General features: G+C 36.8%; 1 protein-coding gene across 1 annotated transcript in view; it reads left to right on the forward strand.

Annotated features, from left to right (window-relative positions):
• TIAM1 (TIAM Rac1 associated GEF 1) overlaps positions 1-15,727 on the forward strand; it is a 1,375,699-nt gene that overhangs the window by 1,068,780 nt on the left and 291,192 nt on the right. The gene's annotated exons all lie outside the window — the stretch shown is intronic.

Below are 15,727 nucleotides of genomic sequence, written 5' to 3' on the forward strand. Positions count from 1 at the left end.
TGTGGGTAGCAATCTGTCTACACAGCGACTTCTTACTGTCCCCTTAAATAGCAAATCCTCCAGGCATCTGCGCCTCAAGTGCTCCTTGGTCTGCTTTCCCCTTTTTCCCATCGAATCTATTCTCCCACTGTTGCCTTCTCTTCCAGCCCTTTCTACATTGACTTCGAGTGTTCGCAGCCCATTCAAACACAACTCCCTATGTGAGTGGCACATGCCAACTCTAGGCTAGCGAGAGGGGAAGGCTTCCAGACCCAACACTCAATGTGTGATGACAAATGATGGTGGTGATGATGATGATAAATGGTAATACCTGCCACATGACCTTACTATTACATGCAAATCTATCATCTAAGTGCTTGACATATATAAACTCACTTTACATTTTCCATAACCTCATTAAGTAAATCCAGATATTATTGTCGTTTTATAAATAAGAAAACCAAAGCACAAATGTGAAAAACAATGGTCCAGATGACATAGATAAGCAATCTGTGGTAGGAGAGGGGAATGGAGAATGATCATCTTGTTCTCTACTTTTAATGTGTACCTCTTCCACCACAAACTAGCTGCTTTCTGTACCCTATGCTGAGTCAAAGAGTAGAGAAGAAGGAACAGTAGGGCTGGGACAGTCTTCTTTGGCTGGTTGCCTTTGTTTTCTCTGTGCTTAGCAGATGGTTAAAGCTGGCATACAGGCTTGGGTTTCCTGGCAGATAACAAAGATGACTTTCTGCTCATTGGGCATTATCAGGCTTCCCTTTTAGGTCCCTTATATATTTACTCCCTTTGATCCATCAGCTTGTCACAGTTTCCAGTAACTGCCATCTATTATACCACCATCACAGTCTCTAACTCAGATACTTCAAAGACCATTGCACCTGGCTCTAAATTCTCTTCTTATATTTAGTTCATCAAATTATGATGTAGACAACCAATTTAAGCATTCGGGCCTTGAAATTCCTCAATCTCATCACCTCTGCTCTAATTTAGCAAGTCATTCCCTGAGCCATACTTAATACCAGTTCTCTTTTTCTAAAAGTGAAACCCAAGTCAGTAAATCTCTAATTCTCCCAGTTTTTCACACCTCTATTACAGCCATGCCATTTTATTGAAATAATATAGATTGATTCTTCCTTATCCGACAACCCTTTTAATCTTTCATGTTCTTCACTTAATTTCCTACATGTCCTATGGTTTATATCTACTGTCCTGACATTATTTTTAATAGTGCACCACTCATATCCAGTTTGAACCATAAACTATATGGCCCTTGATCTATCCTATTTGTCTCATCAATCACACTTCTTTCAGCAAATTATCCGCTCTTCCAGTTCCCCTGCCCTGCAAACCTTCTTCTGCGCATTAATTCAAGGCTTCTCTCCTCCAAACTCAGGCTCCTCAATGCTATTGGAGGAAATCCCAGAACCTCATGGAATGTTGCCACCATGCATTTACAGGACTCTCATTTTGGCTGAGTCCTTGGTGCTATTTGGGAATCCTTTCACTTGTTTTCAGGACTCTTTCTCTCTTGCTTTCAGTGCAGCTACTCCACCCCTTCACCATTATCTCTAAAGCCCCTTGTTCAGTGCTTACTTCTGCCTCTGCTCCTCCTTCTGCTTGTAACAATTGCCTCTTATTTCATGGAGAAAAGAGAATCTATCACGGGAAAACTCCATCAACTCCCTTCCCACACACTTATCTGTATTTGCACCTGTCTTTTAGTCTTTTATCTTAGTCTCAGAAGAAACTATATCCTCTATCCTCTTCAAAAAATCATTCTTCCACTTTGCTTTAAATGCCATCTCCTTCAGCGCCTTGCTTGATAAATTTTCCTCTCTGTCTACTATGTTTTAGCTTCTCTTTTTCCACTGACACCTTAGAGTCAGTCTATAAATATGCTCAAGTCTTTTGATACTAAAAAATCCTGTCTCAATATCAGATCACTCCTGGCTAGCTTTCTCTACCCTTCTTTAAATCTAAGGTTTAATATAGTTTTCTGTGATGCTTCTCATTCAGTCTTCAATTCCCTCTAACCTGTCTCTTCCTCTTACTATAACCCAACGATTGTTCTCATTTAGGTCACCAATGGCCCACTGATTACCCAGTCTTTTTGCTATCCCATGTTTGCCCTCCTTGTGGCATTTGGCACTAACGGCCACTTCATTCCTTGGCTTCTATTGTATGCTTTTCTTACTTTGGTTCTCCTGCATTTTTGATGCTTCTTACTAGTCTACCAGTAAGACTGTTTTTCTTCTGTCAGCTGGAGGTCTGTCCTTGGTCTTTGGCTCCATCAATTAATGCACAAAATCTGACCTTATAAGCAGGGCATACAACTCCTTCATGATCCAGTCTGGGTTAGTGTTTGCATTAGTCTGTTTTCACACTGCCATAAAGAACTGCCCAAGATTGGGTAATTTGTAAAGGTAAGAGGTTTAATTGGCTCACAGTTCTGCATGGCTCAGGAGGCCTCAGGAAACTTACAATCACGGTGGAAGGTGAAGGAGAAGCAAGGCACATTTTACATGGCGGCAGGAAAGAGAGAGCGCAGGGGAAACTGCCACTCTTAAACCATCAGCTCTCGTGGGAACTCCCTCACTCTCGTGAGAACAGCGTGGGGGATACCGCCCCCATGATCTAACTACTTCCCACCAGGTCCCTTTCTGGACACACAGGGATGATAACTTGAGATAAGAATTGGGTGGGGACGCAAAGCCAAACCATATCAGAGTCTGATGTCATTTTCTGCTTCTCCTTCATATACCAACAGTCATTTTATCCTGTTTTTTTGTACTAAAAATGTGCTGACCATGGCATGCATTCTCAGCCCTTCTTATCTGTGAATAACTCACACCATCTATGAGAACATCTGTTCCGTCTATCTGATGAGCTACAGCTGAGTCAACTGTGAAGTCTCCACTGAGCACTGCATTATCTGAGAAGTGTTTCTTTGCCTGCCTCCCACAGAACCTACTTAGTAATGTCAGGCAGACCCAGATGATCTCTTCACTCATCACCCACAGAACTCTTCCCTTACTTAATTATAGGAGGTAGACTTTGTTTTTTACCTGTTTATTTTAGGCCCATCCCAATAAGATTTATTCATTCGTTCATTTACACACATGATGTAAACTGAACATCTAGTATGTAAAGAGAAAGAAGACATACTCCCTGCCATGAAAGAGCTTCCAGTTTAGTAAGTTAATAGACAAGCGAGTCTGCATTACAGGTAAGTGCTGTGAGAGGGGAGACCACAGGGGTGTTATGGAAACATAAAATATGGACAAGAGATTGAGGATAAGGTGACTCATTCAGGGTGCAGAGACAAATAAGGGGGGTTTTCTATGGCAGTGATGAAGTAGCCAGATGAAGTCAAGATGGAAAGTCATTTCAGGTGGGGAAAACTATGTACATAAAGGCACAAATGTACAAAGCAGGAAGTATAAATCGTAATTATGAATTATTGAAGTCTTTGTTCTTGCCTGATTTATGTTTGTATTCTCAGCACTTAGCAGAGTCTCTGTAACAGTGTTTTGGCTCCTGAATTTGTTAACTCCTGAAGAACGAATTAACATATCAATAACAAATTATAAATATATAGGCTGGGCACAGTGGCTCACACCTGTAATCCCAGCATTTTGGGAGGCTGAGGCGGGTTGCTTGCCTGTGCTCAGGAGTCTGAGACCAGCTGAGAAACATGGCAAAACCCTGTCTATACCAAAAATACAGAAAATTGGCTGGGCATGATGGCTCACGCATGTGGTCCCTCTTACCTAGGAGGCTGAGGTGGGAGGATCACTTGAGCCTGGGAGGTGGAGGTTGCAGTGAGCCAAGATCTCACCGATGCACTCCAACCTGGGTGACAGAGTGAGAACCCATCTCAAAACCAAAGCAAAAAAAAATACACACACACCACACACACACACACACACACACACACACACACATATACATATAAAATTATATGTCAGCTAAAAATACCAATGCATGAATGAATGTTTTCTTCCACAGAGTGTGCATTGTTAAGAACCAGGTCCTCCATGGCACTGCAATAATTTGTATTAATTAATTTTAATCATGGTAGATTTTCAATCTCATTTAGTCATAGCACAACCGATGTTATAATCCAAAACAGTAGCTTTATTTTTTCTTACATACCCTGGCTCTTGGTCTTTTCTGTCAGACTGTATCTTCACTGCATCATTTCATGTTGAGCTTCTCTGCAGCCATAATTCGTGTTTTCTACTTCACATCCTTTTGACTGTTGTTCTTCAGCTTATTAGCAGAAGATCTGAAAAACCATGCAGTATGTCTCATGGTTTATAGCTGGTCAGTTTGCTTGTAATCCCTGTTTATTCATGCGCAGTGTGGTATTCCCTAATTTGAAGGTGATATTTAGTGTGTCTTTATAGGATATGTTAGAAAAAAATTTGGTATCACTCCAATTTCAATCTTTCTAAATGGTGAGTGGAGTAAATTTCAGGGCACATTGTGTTCATATCTGCTCTAAAGAGGTGTGCTGAGAAAACATCAAATATTTTAACCCTTGATTTTTCCAAGGAAAGGACAAGTGATATGAATGGTAGTAGACATTTTTTTAAGTTAAAAAGAACTGATAAAAAATTAATTTTTATAAAGCAATGCTGCCATCACGTAACTGGGTAGATCTGAATTTGTATCATCAACTGTTCTCCTTCCTTTTCATGTGACTTTTAGCCAATTACTCGACTTCTTTTTGCCTCAGTTTTTTAATTTGTAAAAGTGAGTATGTATTTATCTCTTAGGATTTTGTGACTTTTAGTGAGATAAGAAACAAAACAGTACTCAACAAGTGTTAGTTCCCCAATACTTCTGGACATTAATACAAATTTTTAATAAATTCAAAGCCAGTGGAATAGGGAGATTCATTGTACCTCACATACCGTGTTTGCTATCATCGCTTCCATGCCAAGTGATAGATGACTTTGGACTTGCTGTATCACTAATGAACCAATATGATAGAACTTCAGTTTAATGGGATGCACAAGAAGCTGCTATATAGATTTTGTATTATATTCGTAAACATATAGTGCATACATGCATCTGATGTTTCACATGTCCTTCTTCTTAAATCAAAGCACCCTTTTCTATTTTGCCAGAATGAGGTGTCTTGTCATCAAGGGCTGTTAAAGGAGATGGCAGGCTGAAAGGACTCTATGAATAAAATCCAGCAAACTCATAGGGTCTCTGGAGGAGAAGTTACTTGCAAGAAAGAACTACTCTTAGTTAAATTTGTTAATGTAAATATAGTAATTAAATTGAAAAGGAACCTGGGGCTCTGACCAAAATGTTAGAATGTAAAGGAATGTTTCTTTAAGAAATTAACAAAAAACAGACTAGAATAAAATTATTGAGCACACATTTAACAATAATTAAATTTATCTTGGTCCAAGATATTTCTTTTTTGTGCCAATTATTAGTCACATTAAAATACTATGAAATGTTTTTATTGTTAAAGAAAATTATCTTATTTTTTCTGAAAGCTTTCAATCTTTTTATAATGGTTTTTATGTCAATATGTTTGAAACTTACTGAAGCATGTAAGCTGTTTAATCACAGCTATCCAAGCACCTGTCTCTTGCTTTTATGCTGGTATTAAGGTCTAAGAGCATGAGGTAATGGGCTTAACTAAACATTCTATTGTCCAGATAAAAAATGACAGTAACACATTCACAACAATAACAATTATGCTTTTGAGTGACAAAACATGGTCAGCATTACTGGAATCCTAAATATAAATTATGTGTATCTCAAGATCTTATAAATGATGTTGGCTATCCAGGTCTTCGATCAATGCTTAAATGTCTGAAAAAATAAGGTCACACAGGTGGAATTCATGCCAAGTAATAAATACTTGTTAAAATATAAGCATAGAGGAGAATATTCTGGTTGTACAACAATTTTGGTCCTAATGCTACAAAACTGTTTGCCAAACTTTGCTTTATATGCCTGTCTTTCTACCTGTAATCAAATAAGTACTCCAAGCTGTAAACCACCTTCTAATTTCAGATATTATTAACAAACTGTCTCCTTAAAATGGGGTTATCAGTATACATGTAATGCTGTGAAAACTACTAACTAAATCAAAAATTGAAATCTAAATGACCAAAATTTAAAGGAGGGAAGTAATCTCATTGAAGGCACATGATTTAACTGTCAACATTTTACTACAGAGATTAGTTAATATTTAGTTACCCAGTATAAAAGATTTTTCTTTGTTTAAAATCATTCTGAGCCATTAATAGATTTCTTGTAAGAATTCATCTATTCATTCACACATCCATGCATTAATTCATTCAGCAAATATGTGTTTATTTATTTTTTGTTTCATTTTTTGAGACAGAGTCTCCATCTGGCACCCAGGGCTATGGCGTGATCTCAGCTCACTGCAACTTCTGCCTCCTGGGTTCAAGTGATTCTCGTGCCTCAGCCTCCTAAGTAGCTGGGACTACAGGTGTGTACCACCATGCCTGGCTAGTTTTTGTATTTTTATTAGATTTTGCCATATTGGCCAGGCTGGTCTAGAACTCCTGGCCTCAAGCATCCGCCTGCCTCAGCCTCCCAAAGTGCTGGGATTACAGGTGTGAACCATCACACTCCGCCCATTCAGCAAAAATGTAAGTGCCTATTATGTGCCAGACACTTTGCTAGGCAATGGGGTATAGGGGTGGGTAAGCTAGAATCTGTACCCTGAAGCAGCTCATAGATTTTTATGTGAGAAAAGAATATAAACAAAGTTATAATTGAGGGTTATGTTAAGGTGTCACGGTGACACAATGTCAACATGTTGAACTGTTTAAAGGAAGGAAACAGAGAAGAATTCAGAAACAATGGTTATTCAAACAAAACATTAGAAGGCCAAGATTATCTGTGGTTTGCTGTATCCACTACTGAGATAATGTTCCAAGTAAGGAAACAAATTCATTTACTGGAGTTAATCCTCCACTTCTGATATCATGTGCTACTGTGGTAACTGTGATGGTGGCCTGGGCTAGGGGCATGGCTGTGGGTATTGTGATATTGTTACAGTTGCTGCCACTCTTCTTGTGGTGGCAGATACTATGGATTCTACTGGGGAATCAGCCTTGAGAGCCACCTAGCCCATGGGAGCACTTCCTGTGAGGTGCTAGCTCTCTTTCCACTGTTCTTCATGTCATCGATGTTATCAAAAGATGAATAACCTTAGCTCATAGCCACATTTTAAATGACTTTAGAACATTATCTGCAGGATCTAGATTGAGTGAAATTTCAACGTTTGTATCTATTCTTGTGCAATTGTACTATTTTAATAATTTCATGTATCTCCACTTAAATTATTCATTTGAGAAATTCATATTTTTTTTTAAATGTAGTATTATATGATCTTATAAAGGTGGATTTTATTTTATTCATATTTGTTTATTGCAATAATTTTATTTCTCGGTTTTTATATTTGTGTTTGCATGACCAATGATATTATTGACACATCCAAGTCAATTTGGTTTAATTACACAAGTATTTGTGGAATGCTTGCTTGCAGTGTAAAGTTATTATCCAGACACCAGAAATTTACAGATGTACAAGGTGGATATAGTCTCTCTTCTCTTGGATACACAGTCTACCTAGAAGGATACTGTTAATCTACTAGGCAATACAAGTTGTTATTTGTAGTCATATAACATATCTTGTGATCACTGATTATAAGAGGGTGAAGTGGAAGAAGTGATTTCTGACGGATAAGCAGATGAGTAGAAGTAGAAGCATAGAAGTAGAAGTAGGTGAATAGAAGTGAGTAGAAGCTAGATGAAGAAGATGGGTTCTGTGTGTGTGTGTGTGTGTGTGTGTGTGTGTGTGTGTACGAGTGTAAAAAGAAAGAGAAAAAAGAGTGACAGGCTTCTCAGGAGGAAGTGACAGGGAGTGAAATAGAAAACATAATGAGTTCTCATAACTTAAAGACATTCAATGTGAGTAGACACTAAAAACTTCATTAAATCCTGGGCACCTATCAGGCTCTTCTTACTTTAAAGTCGAAGGGATAGAGTGGAAAGAAAAGGCCGTGGTCTGCCAGGCCAGATGCCCATACTAGGTAAGCATCCCAAGTGCCTGAATAAAAGCAAGTCCATGAGGAAAACCAATAGCCAGGACTTTCATTGTTGGCAGGAATCAATTAGAACAACTGTTCCTTAATCTTATCAAACACAACATTTACTTTTCTTCCTTTGGGGAGTTTATTAGTCTGAGAAATCTAACTGATAAAACAAAGCCCCCCATCTCAGTGATCTCTTTCATCTTAATGAAACCAAACTATATCTCTATGCCTATGAATTGTTTCTCCTTTCCAACCCAGGACTCTCACCTGAGAATGAGACATATATGCATCTATCGCTACACATCCGACATGTCTTTCAGTCATCTTAAGCTGAATATGTCTAAAATTAAACTTACCATCTTTCTTCTAATGAAAATTTGCTCTTTTTACCCCTCTGCCATATCAGTTTATGACATTTCCCTATCTTTAGGTATTCAGGCTCCAAACTTTTGATTTTCTTGCCTCTTTCTCTTGAAGCTTACTTTCAGTTCATCAAAAAGTTACATTGACTGTACTTTCAAAATATACCGAGAATCCAAACACTTCTTGTCACCTCCCCATTACAACCCGAGTCTTTGTTCAAACTACACATAGTAGATGCATTTAAAGTTCCACTCCTATCTCCTTGGATCTCTGTCCAAGTTGTTGTTCACAATGGCTCCTAGATTACCTTCACCTCTCAACAGTCAGCACGTGTCTATTTGTAGGCAGTTGCTGAAACCTATTGTTGCCTACCCACAGGGAGAGCTAGACCTGCCTGGGAATTTATGCACACTCTTCTCCACCCCCTCCTGCCACCTTCCTCCACCATGGGACTTCCCGACCTCATCTCTTACCAGTGCTCATTTCTCTGACCGACTTTGTCACCCTGCTAATTCTGAATATGCCAGACATATGCTTCCCAACATTGTCTTAGTGCTTGCTCTTCCTCCCAACTGGAGAGCTTTTCTCTCAAATACCGACAGAATTTACTCCCTCATCTTTCCTGACAGTTGTTTCAAAATTTCTTTCTTTGTGAGGTTTCCCTGATCACTCTGTAAAATTTTAACTCCCTTGCTGCACTTTCTAGCCCACTGCATGCTGCTTTTTCTTCATATATTTTACCATCTGATATTATTGTTCCCACCTGGAATAATGTATGGTCCCTGGGAAAGGGACTTTTGTCTCTTGATTTTTTTTTTCCATTAACTTGTCCCAAAGCTTAAAATGGCCCTTTTCAGTACATGCACAATGTATATCTGTTGAGTGAATAAACTTGAGAATGACTTAATTGAAAGCTATTGTGGTTTGCTCATTTTATACTATTTTGTATTAGAGGGCCAACTTTTGATATTAATAGATGTATTTTCAAAATGTCATCAGAATTTCAACATTTAATCCTATGATCTGAGAAAAAGTAATTCCATGAGTGTTCCTAATCTACTGTATAAATTTTGTATATACATACAGTAAAGAGAACATGATGTGACAATACAAACTCTTTGAAGTCAGGTATTATTCTCCTTGTAACTACAAAAACAAATTGCAGGCTGGGCGCTGTGGCTCATGCCTGTAATCCCAGCACTTTGGTAAGCCAAGGCAGGCAGATCACTTGAGATCAGGAGTTCAACACCAGCCTGGCTAACAAGGTGAAATCCTTTCTCTACTAAAAATAAAAAAAATAATAATAATAAAAATTAGCCTGGTGTGGTAGTGCATGCATGTAATCCCAGCTACTTGGGAGGCTGAGGCAGGAGAATCTCTGGAACCTGGGAGGCAGAGGTTGCAGTGAGCTGAGATCATGCTATTGTACTCTGGGCTAGGTGACAGAGTGAGACTCCATCTCAAAAAAGTAAATAAAAATAAATAAATAAATTGCAGAAAACTGTTTCTTCACAGAATCCTCAACAATGACAAATTGTATAAGGACAAATAGGTAAATAAAATTCTACTGTGATTGGAGAAAAATGTTATAGTATAGACATTTAAGTGTGGTACTTTGAATTTATCTTAGGAAATATTTTAAAGAACATAAAACATATGTTCTACATAAAAAGTTGGAGCATCACATTCAAGAATCCTGTAAAATTTTGTTTCTCTCTCTAAGTTCAGACAACTACTTCAGCCTACTAAATGCAAAGTTAAATTTCTAGATAAGTTCCAGAAATTGAGGGATCTGATATTGCCATTAACTGGAAAGCCATGTACTTCAACGGCTAGTTACATTAACTGTAGAATTTTATGAAAGTCTCTGAATCTAACTGTTTTAAGAATATGATAATTACATTTGTAATACTGCAATACTATGAACTTTGAACCAATCTGTTTCTTAAAGAAAACTCAGAATTAACAACTGCCTTCATGATTTTGGTGCAGTTTATATTCTGATTTTACGACACTGTTTAAATGTGAACCATCTCATTATTTGCTTCAGCATAATTAGACTACTAGGATACCATCATGGGAGTAATTGTCCTGGTTACAGCATAAAATGTTTCTAATTAATTAATAGAGAACAAGGGAAAATTTTCAAATATGTAAAGCAAAAACTGAGGTAGTTCTGATGGTTTGTTTATGAGGTTAAAAAGTGGCAAAGACAGATATAAATAAGCTTCATAAATTAAACAAAGACGTCTAGTTGCAGAGTAAAATATGATATTTAACCTACAAATATTAAAATGGGAGAGTCCCCTGAATCCCCTCATAGGACATGTGAAAGGGGTGTGACTTGCCTGTTTGGTCACCCCAACAGCTCAAACCTCAAGGGGGAGCACGCAGAGGTACAGGTGCAGAAGACTGAGTGAGAACTTTTGGGCCCTGGCCCCATAGCAGTGCCAAGGGCTGGGTGCCTGCAACTCCAGAAGCCCAAATGGGCATGGGTTACAAAACTCTTTCAGATTTGCTATCTGCAGGCGGCTTGTGTGTTAATCAGTTCAATGGACCCTCTACCTTATCACAAGGGCAGAGGGCCAGTGTGACAGCCTGCTGTATCCCGAGTTCTTGCCCAGTATCCTTAAAGAACGAGATCACATGTAGGCTTGAAGGATGAGTACAAGGTTTTATTGAGTGATGGAGGTGGCTCTCAGTGAGATGGATGGGGAGCCGGAAGGTGGAGGGGTTGGGGAGATAATCTTCCCCAGCAGTTCAGCTGCAGCTGAACTCCTCTTGACATTCAAGCACCTCTTCCCTCCTTCTCTGCCATGCTACCCGGCTGCTCTCTGCCGCTCTCCACCACTTGTCTTGACGTTCAGCTGCTTGTGTGTCCCTAAGGTCGCAGGTTTATATGGGCACAAGATGGGGGTCATGGTGGGTCAGAGTGGTCTTGAAAAATGCAACACTTGGGCGTGGAAACAAGAATATGCCTGTTCTCACTTAGGTCCTTGGGCGCAGGACCACAGCCCTTGCCAGGGACCCCACCCTTCTCTACTCAGCACTTCCCTGCCCCCATCCTGTATCAACATGTTAAAGGAGAAACTAGTAATAATAAGAGCAGAAGCAGTCTTAGAAGCTCAGGTAATGAGACACATCAGTGAAGCATGTACAAGGCATTGCAATAGCAGATCACCTGTATCTTCACGGTTATGTGTCTTGGATAGCCCAGAACATTGTCAACAGACTCATTAAAGAAATGAGCTGGGTAACGATATTTTCTGGAAAACAACTGATACAGAATTTAGCCCCAGGTATCTGTTGACAAAAATAACTCCACTGCATAATTAATTCTTCTTATCTCATGGGGAATAGAGAGAAGCTTCCAGAATCTCCAGAGAAGAAAAAGTCAAATCTCTAGGAGAAGCCTCCTAGAAAAACATTAGTTACCCTGAAAAATGTCTCCCTATCCAAAGTCTAGCTCTTTAGCTTGTAGGGTTGTTTAGATGGTTCAGTCAGTACACTGAAAACAACTATCTCTCAGGGCCTGACTGCCATTAACAAGTTAAAGTGGCTCATCTACAAAACATAATGCCTGTTCATTAATATACAACGTGAAATCATTGTTACAGGAACTATAACATTTGCGTTGGCTTGATTTTTGAATTATCCCTATAGTTAACCTACATGGAAATCCAAATTATCATCAGATCATGTTATTAATTTACAGAGACAAATTACTATCACGGGGAAATGGAAATACTCAAAGCCTATTTTATCAGCATGTCATCTTTACTTTATATGAGAAATGAAATCATAATCAGAGGACAATTTATTAATTTACCCTGAGAAATCACTGTCAGAGTGGCCAAAGGGCTTAAACTTAATATAATTAACTTACCCTTTTCCTGTAAGGAGTGGTGAGTGTCATAGTAATCAGAAAGCTGTGTACTGGGCAAAGAATCAGAACACAGGAAGTTATGTAAACTGAATGTTGAATGACATCAGGAGAAGACAACATATTTAACATATTTAATTATCCCAAGGTTAGTAGGAGTATTTGAAGCTTTATTGAGGTCACGTTTGCCCTGAAAAGCACTTGAGTCCCTCAATGTGACTCCAACATGCCAAAAACCTCACTAAAGCCTTGATGGCCCCTTATTAGCAAATATTTTGACTCTGTTAAAAGAACTGATTTCCCTGTATGCCTATGAAACTAGTCAAGACTTTCCTTATCCATTAGAGCTGTTACTAGAGTTAAGATCCTGGTCCTAAGCTCATCAAACAATAGAGCATTTTTCTTTCTAATAATGACTTACATTTTCAAATGGCTAATCTACATAGCTTTCTCAGGAAGTAATGTATCTTAAAGAGTTGACTCTTAAACTGTATATGAGAATGGTTGTCATCCCTTCATCTATGGGTAAAGAAAAATTAGAAATAATAAGGTTATTACTTTTTGCTGCTTAATTTAAAAAATCCTTCAATTTCTCAATCCTAGTAATTTCAAAGTCCCACACTAGGCATCAAGATTCCTGGCCTGTGAAGCCATCTAACTTAGATTTTAGGTTTGGATTTCAACATATAAAGCAAAACATGGGCAGGCCGTTAAATATGTTCATCATTTAATTTTATGTGCCTTGAATTTTTGGTGTTCATACAGATCTCCAGATTATATTTAAAATGCCGTGTAGATATATGTTTTTTCTGATAATATTCATAATTTTCAATGATTTGACTCACTGAATAACCCAAAAGCTTCAGAACTTTGTGATATTGCCTGAGACATCATTACTTTATTGCTCTGAATGTAATATTTATCTAATTAGTAATAGCTCTAGCCAATAATACATTTTCTCACCCATTTGTACTGCGGCCACCAAGTATCAGTTGTGGTCATCTGCTTTAAACACACAAAAATAGTTAAAACAAGAAAAATAAAATTGGTCAAAGATATAAAAAGCAAAGCAGGCTGAAAACAAGTGCAACAAAAGTCTTATGAAATAAAGTATAAATTAAAAGTATTACATTGTATGAATTTTAATTATACATGGAAAATAGTGCTATAGGTAATAAGGTTACAACAGCTATTATTAACTGTGACTCAAAAAATAGAGATTGACATAATTGAAAAGCAAATATTAGAAATAAGCAAATTTAAGAGGAATACAGAGTATATTAAATAATTTATCACGTCTATCAATTTAAGAAAATGCTATATAAAAATAATAAACATAGGTCAAATAAAAATGACGAATGATGCTGTAGAAAAACAGAAATGTTCTTAATCGTAGGTCTTCTCAACAATTTGTACAATATTTAGAAAAACAGCAAACATAGTTTACATTCCAGAAACATTTCATTACTTTACCAAACATTGCATTGCTAACCCACAATGCTATAAAACTGAGATAAGTTTAATAAAAATCATATCAAAATATGTATTTTAATTATGTAATGAGTAGAAGAAAAAAGCATAAGACAGTAAAATACTTATAAAATAAAGAAAATAAGAACACTGCACGTGAAAATCTAGGTTTGGACTTTCACATGTAAAGCAAAACATGGGCAGGCCTTTAAATATGTTAATCATTAAACAGTAACAATTAAAGGAGCAAAACTGGAGATATGTGATTGTGAACCCTGAAAGTTAGGATGAGGCCAAATAGGTAACTATAAAGTACATAGAGAGATGAAATAATAAAAATTAAAGCAAACACTAGAGTGTTAAAATATAGAATAAGAGCAGAATTGGTAAATTGATCAGTTGATGGGAGGAATCATGAAAATAGAAATAAATCTTGTGATGCAATGTGTATATGTGTGTGATGAAATTAAATATGGGCAAGAAGATACAACAATGGCCACAGACTTTTCCCCTCAAATTGTAGGACATTATTCAGATTGCATGCTAAGAAACTGAAAATATCTGGAGAAAAGTCATACTTTACTCCAACGTATTAAAATGCCTTAAATATTTCACTAAGAAATGAATAAATTTAATTAGATAAGCAATTCTGAGTCAACAAAAATATTCTCAATAAACTTTTCCAAGTTGATCTTTTCTAGACTTTCAAAGAACAGATGGAGCAATATGGAAACAACATTTTAACAAAAGTTAACATTTTTCTTGTACTTAAACTTAAAAGAATATAACAAGATACAACGATTTAATTTCCTTCTGTATATTTATAAAAGTTTTAAGAAAAATGAAGGATATAAACAAACAGAATAATAAATTGGATTTTTTATTATATTTCAGTAAGCTGCTAATTTTACCAATTACACCATGCTGTTTAACTACATTTTAATATTTGGTGTGGGAAATTATCTTCTTTTTATCATATAAATATTATAATCTTATAAATTTCCAAATATTGTGCTGTGATTTTGACTGGGATCTTATTACATTTCTAAATTAAAACAGGAAGGATTGTATCATTTCTGTATTTTATCTTCTCGTACAATAAAATGAAAGTCATAATTCTTCATTCATTCGAGTCATCTATATCCTTCCATAAAATTTCTGCACCAATATCATGCACATTTCTTATTAAATCTGCTGCTCTATTTGACATTATTGAAATTGGAATAAGCTATCATTCAATTATATTTTATGAAGAGCTTTTTTTAGTAGTACATGAAAGCCTTTAACTTATAATGTTTATCTTATAACTATCCATCTAATTGTACTCTTTTGTTACCCTAACGTATAGTTAATTTATTTCCTTATGTTCTTCAAGTATGTGACAATACCATCAGTTTTATAATGATATTTACTATCTATTGTTTCATCTCTAGATCTAGTTTCCCTTACAGATGTATTGACATACTCTACAGATAAATGATCAGTAACAGTGTCAATTATGGAACTTTTTGCCCTTATTTCAGTACTCATTAGCAAATATGCATGATTTTCACACTGATGGTAAGACCTGTGAGAGTAAGAATATAAACATTTAACAGGACTCTTAAACTGAAGTGATCAGCTTACACAATATAGGAATAAAAATATGATTTAATTTTCCTATAGCAAAATGTTTATAGAGTCATTTAGTAATTAAAAGATGTCTTTATCCTTTTCAATTATTATCGCTGTTGGAATTGTGTCAAGAAAATTATCTACAGATTGATATTAGATATTTACAAAATCTTTATCTACAGAAAGTTAATGTGTTTGGCTTTAATAATTCCATTTTATAAAGACTCTGATTCTTTCTCGGGTAAACAGAGCTTCCCTACCATACCCTGAATCATCAGCAATAATTAGATAAGGAT

Source organism: Macaca thibetana, chromosome 3 (genome assembly GCF_024542745.1).
Source record: "Macaca thibetana thibetana isolate TM-01 chromosome 3, ASM2454274v1, whole genome shotgun sequence".
NCBI lineage: Eukaryota > Metazoa > Chordata > Mammalia > Primates > Cercopithecidae > Macaca > Macaca thibetana.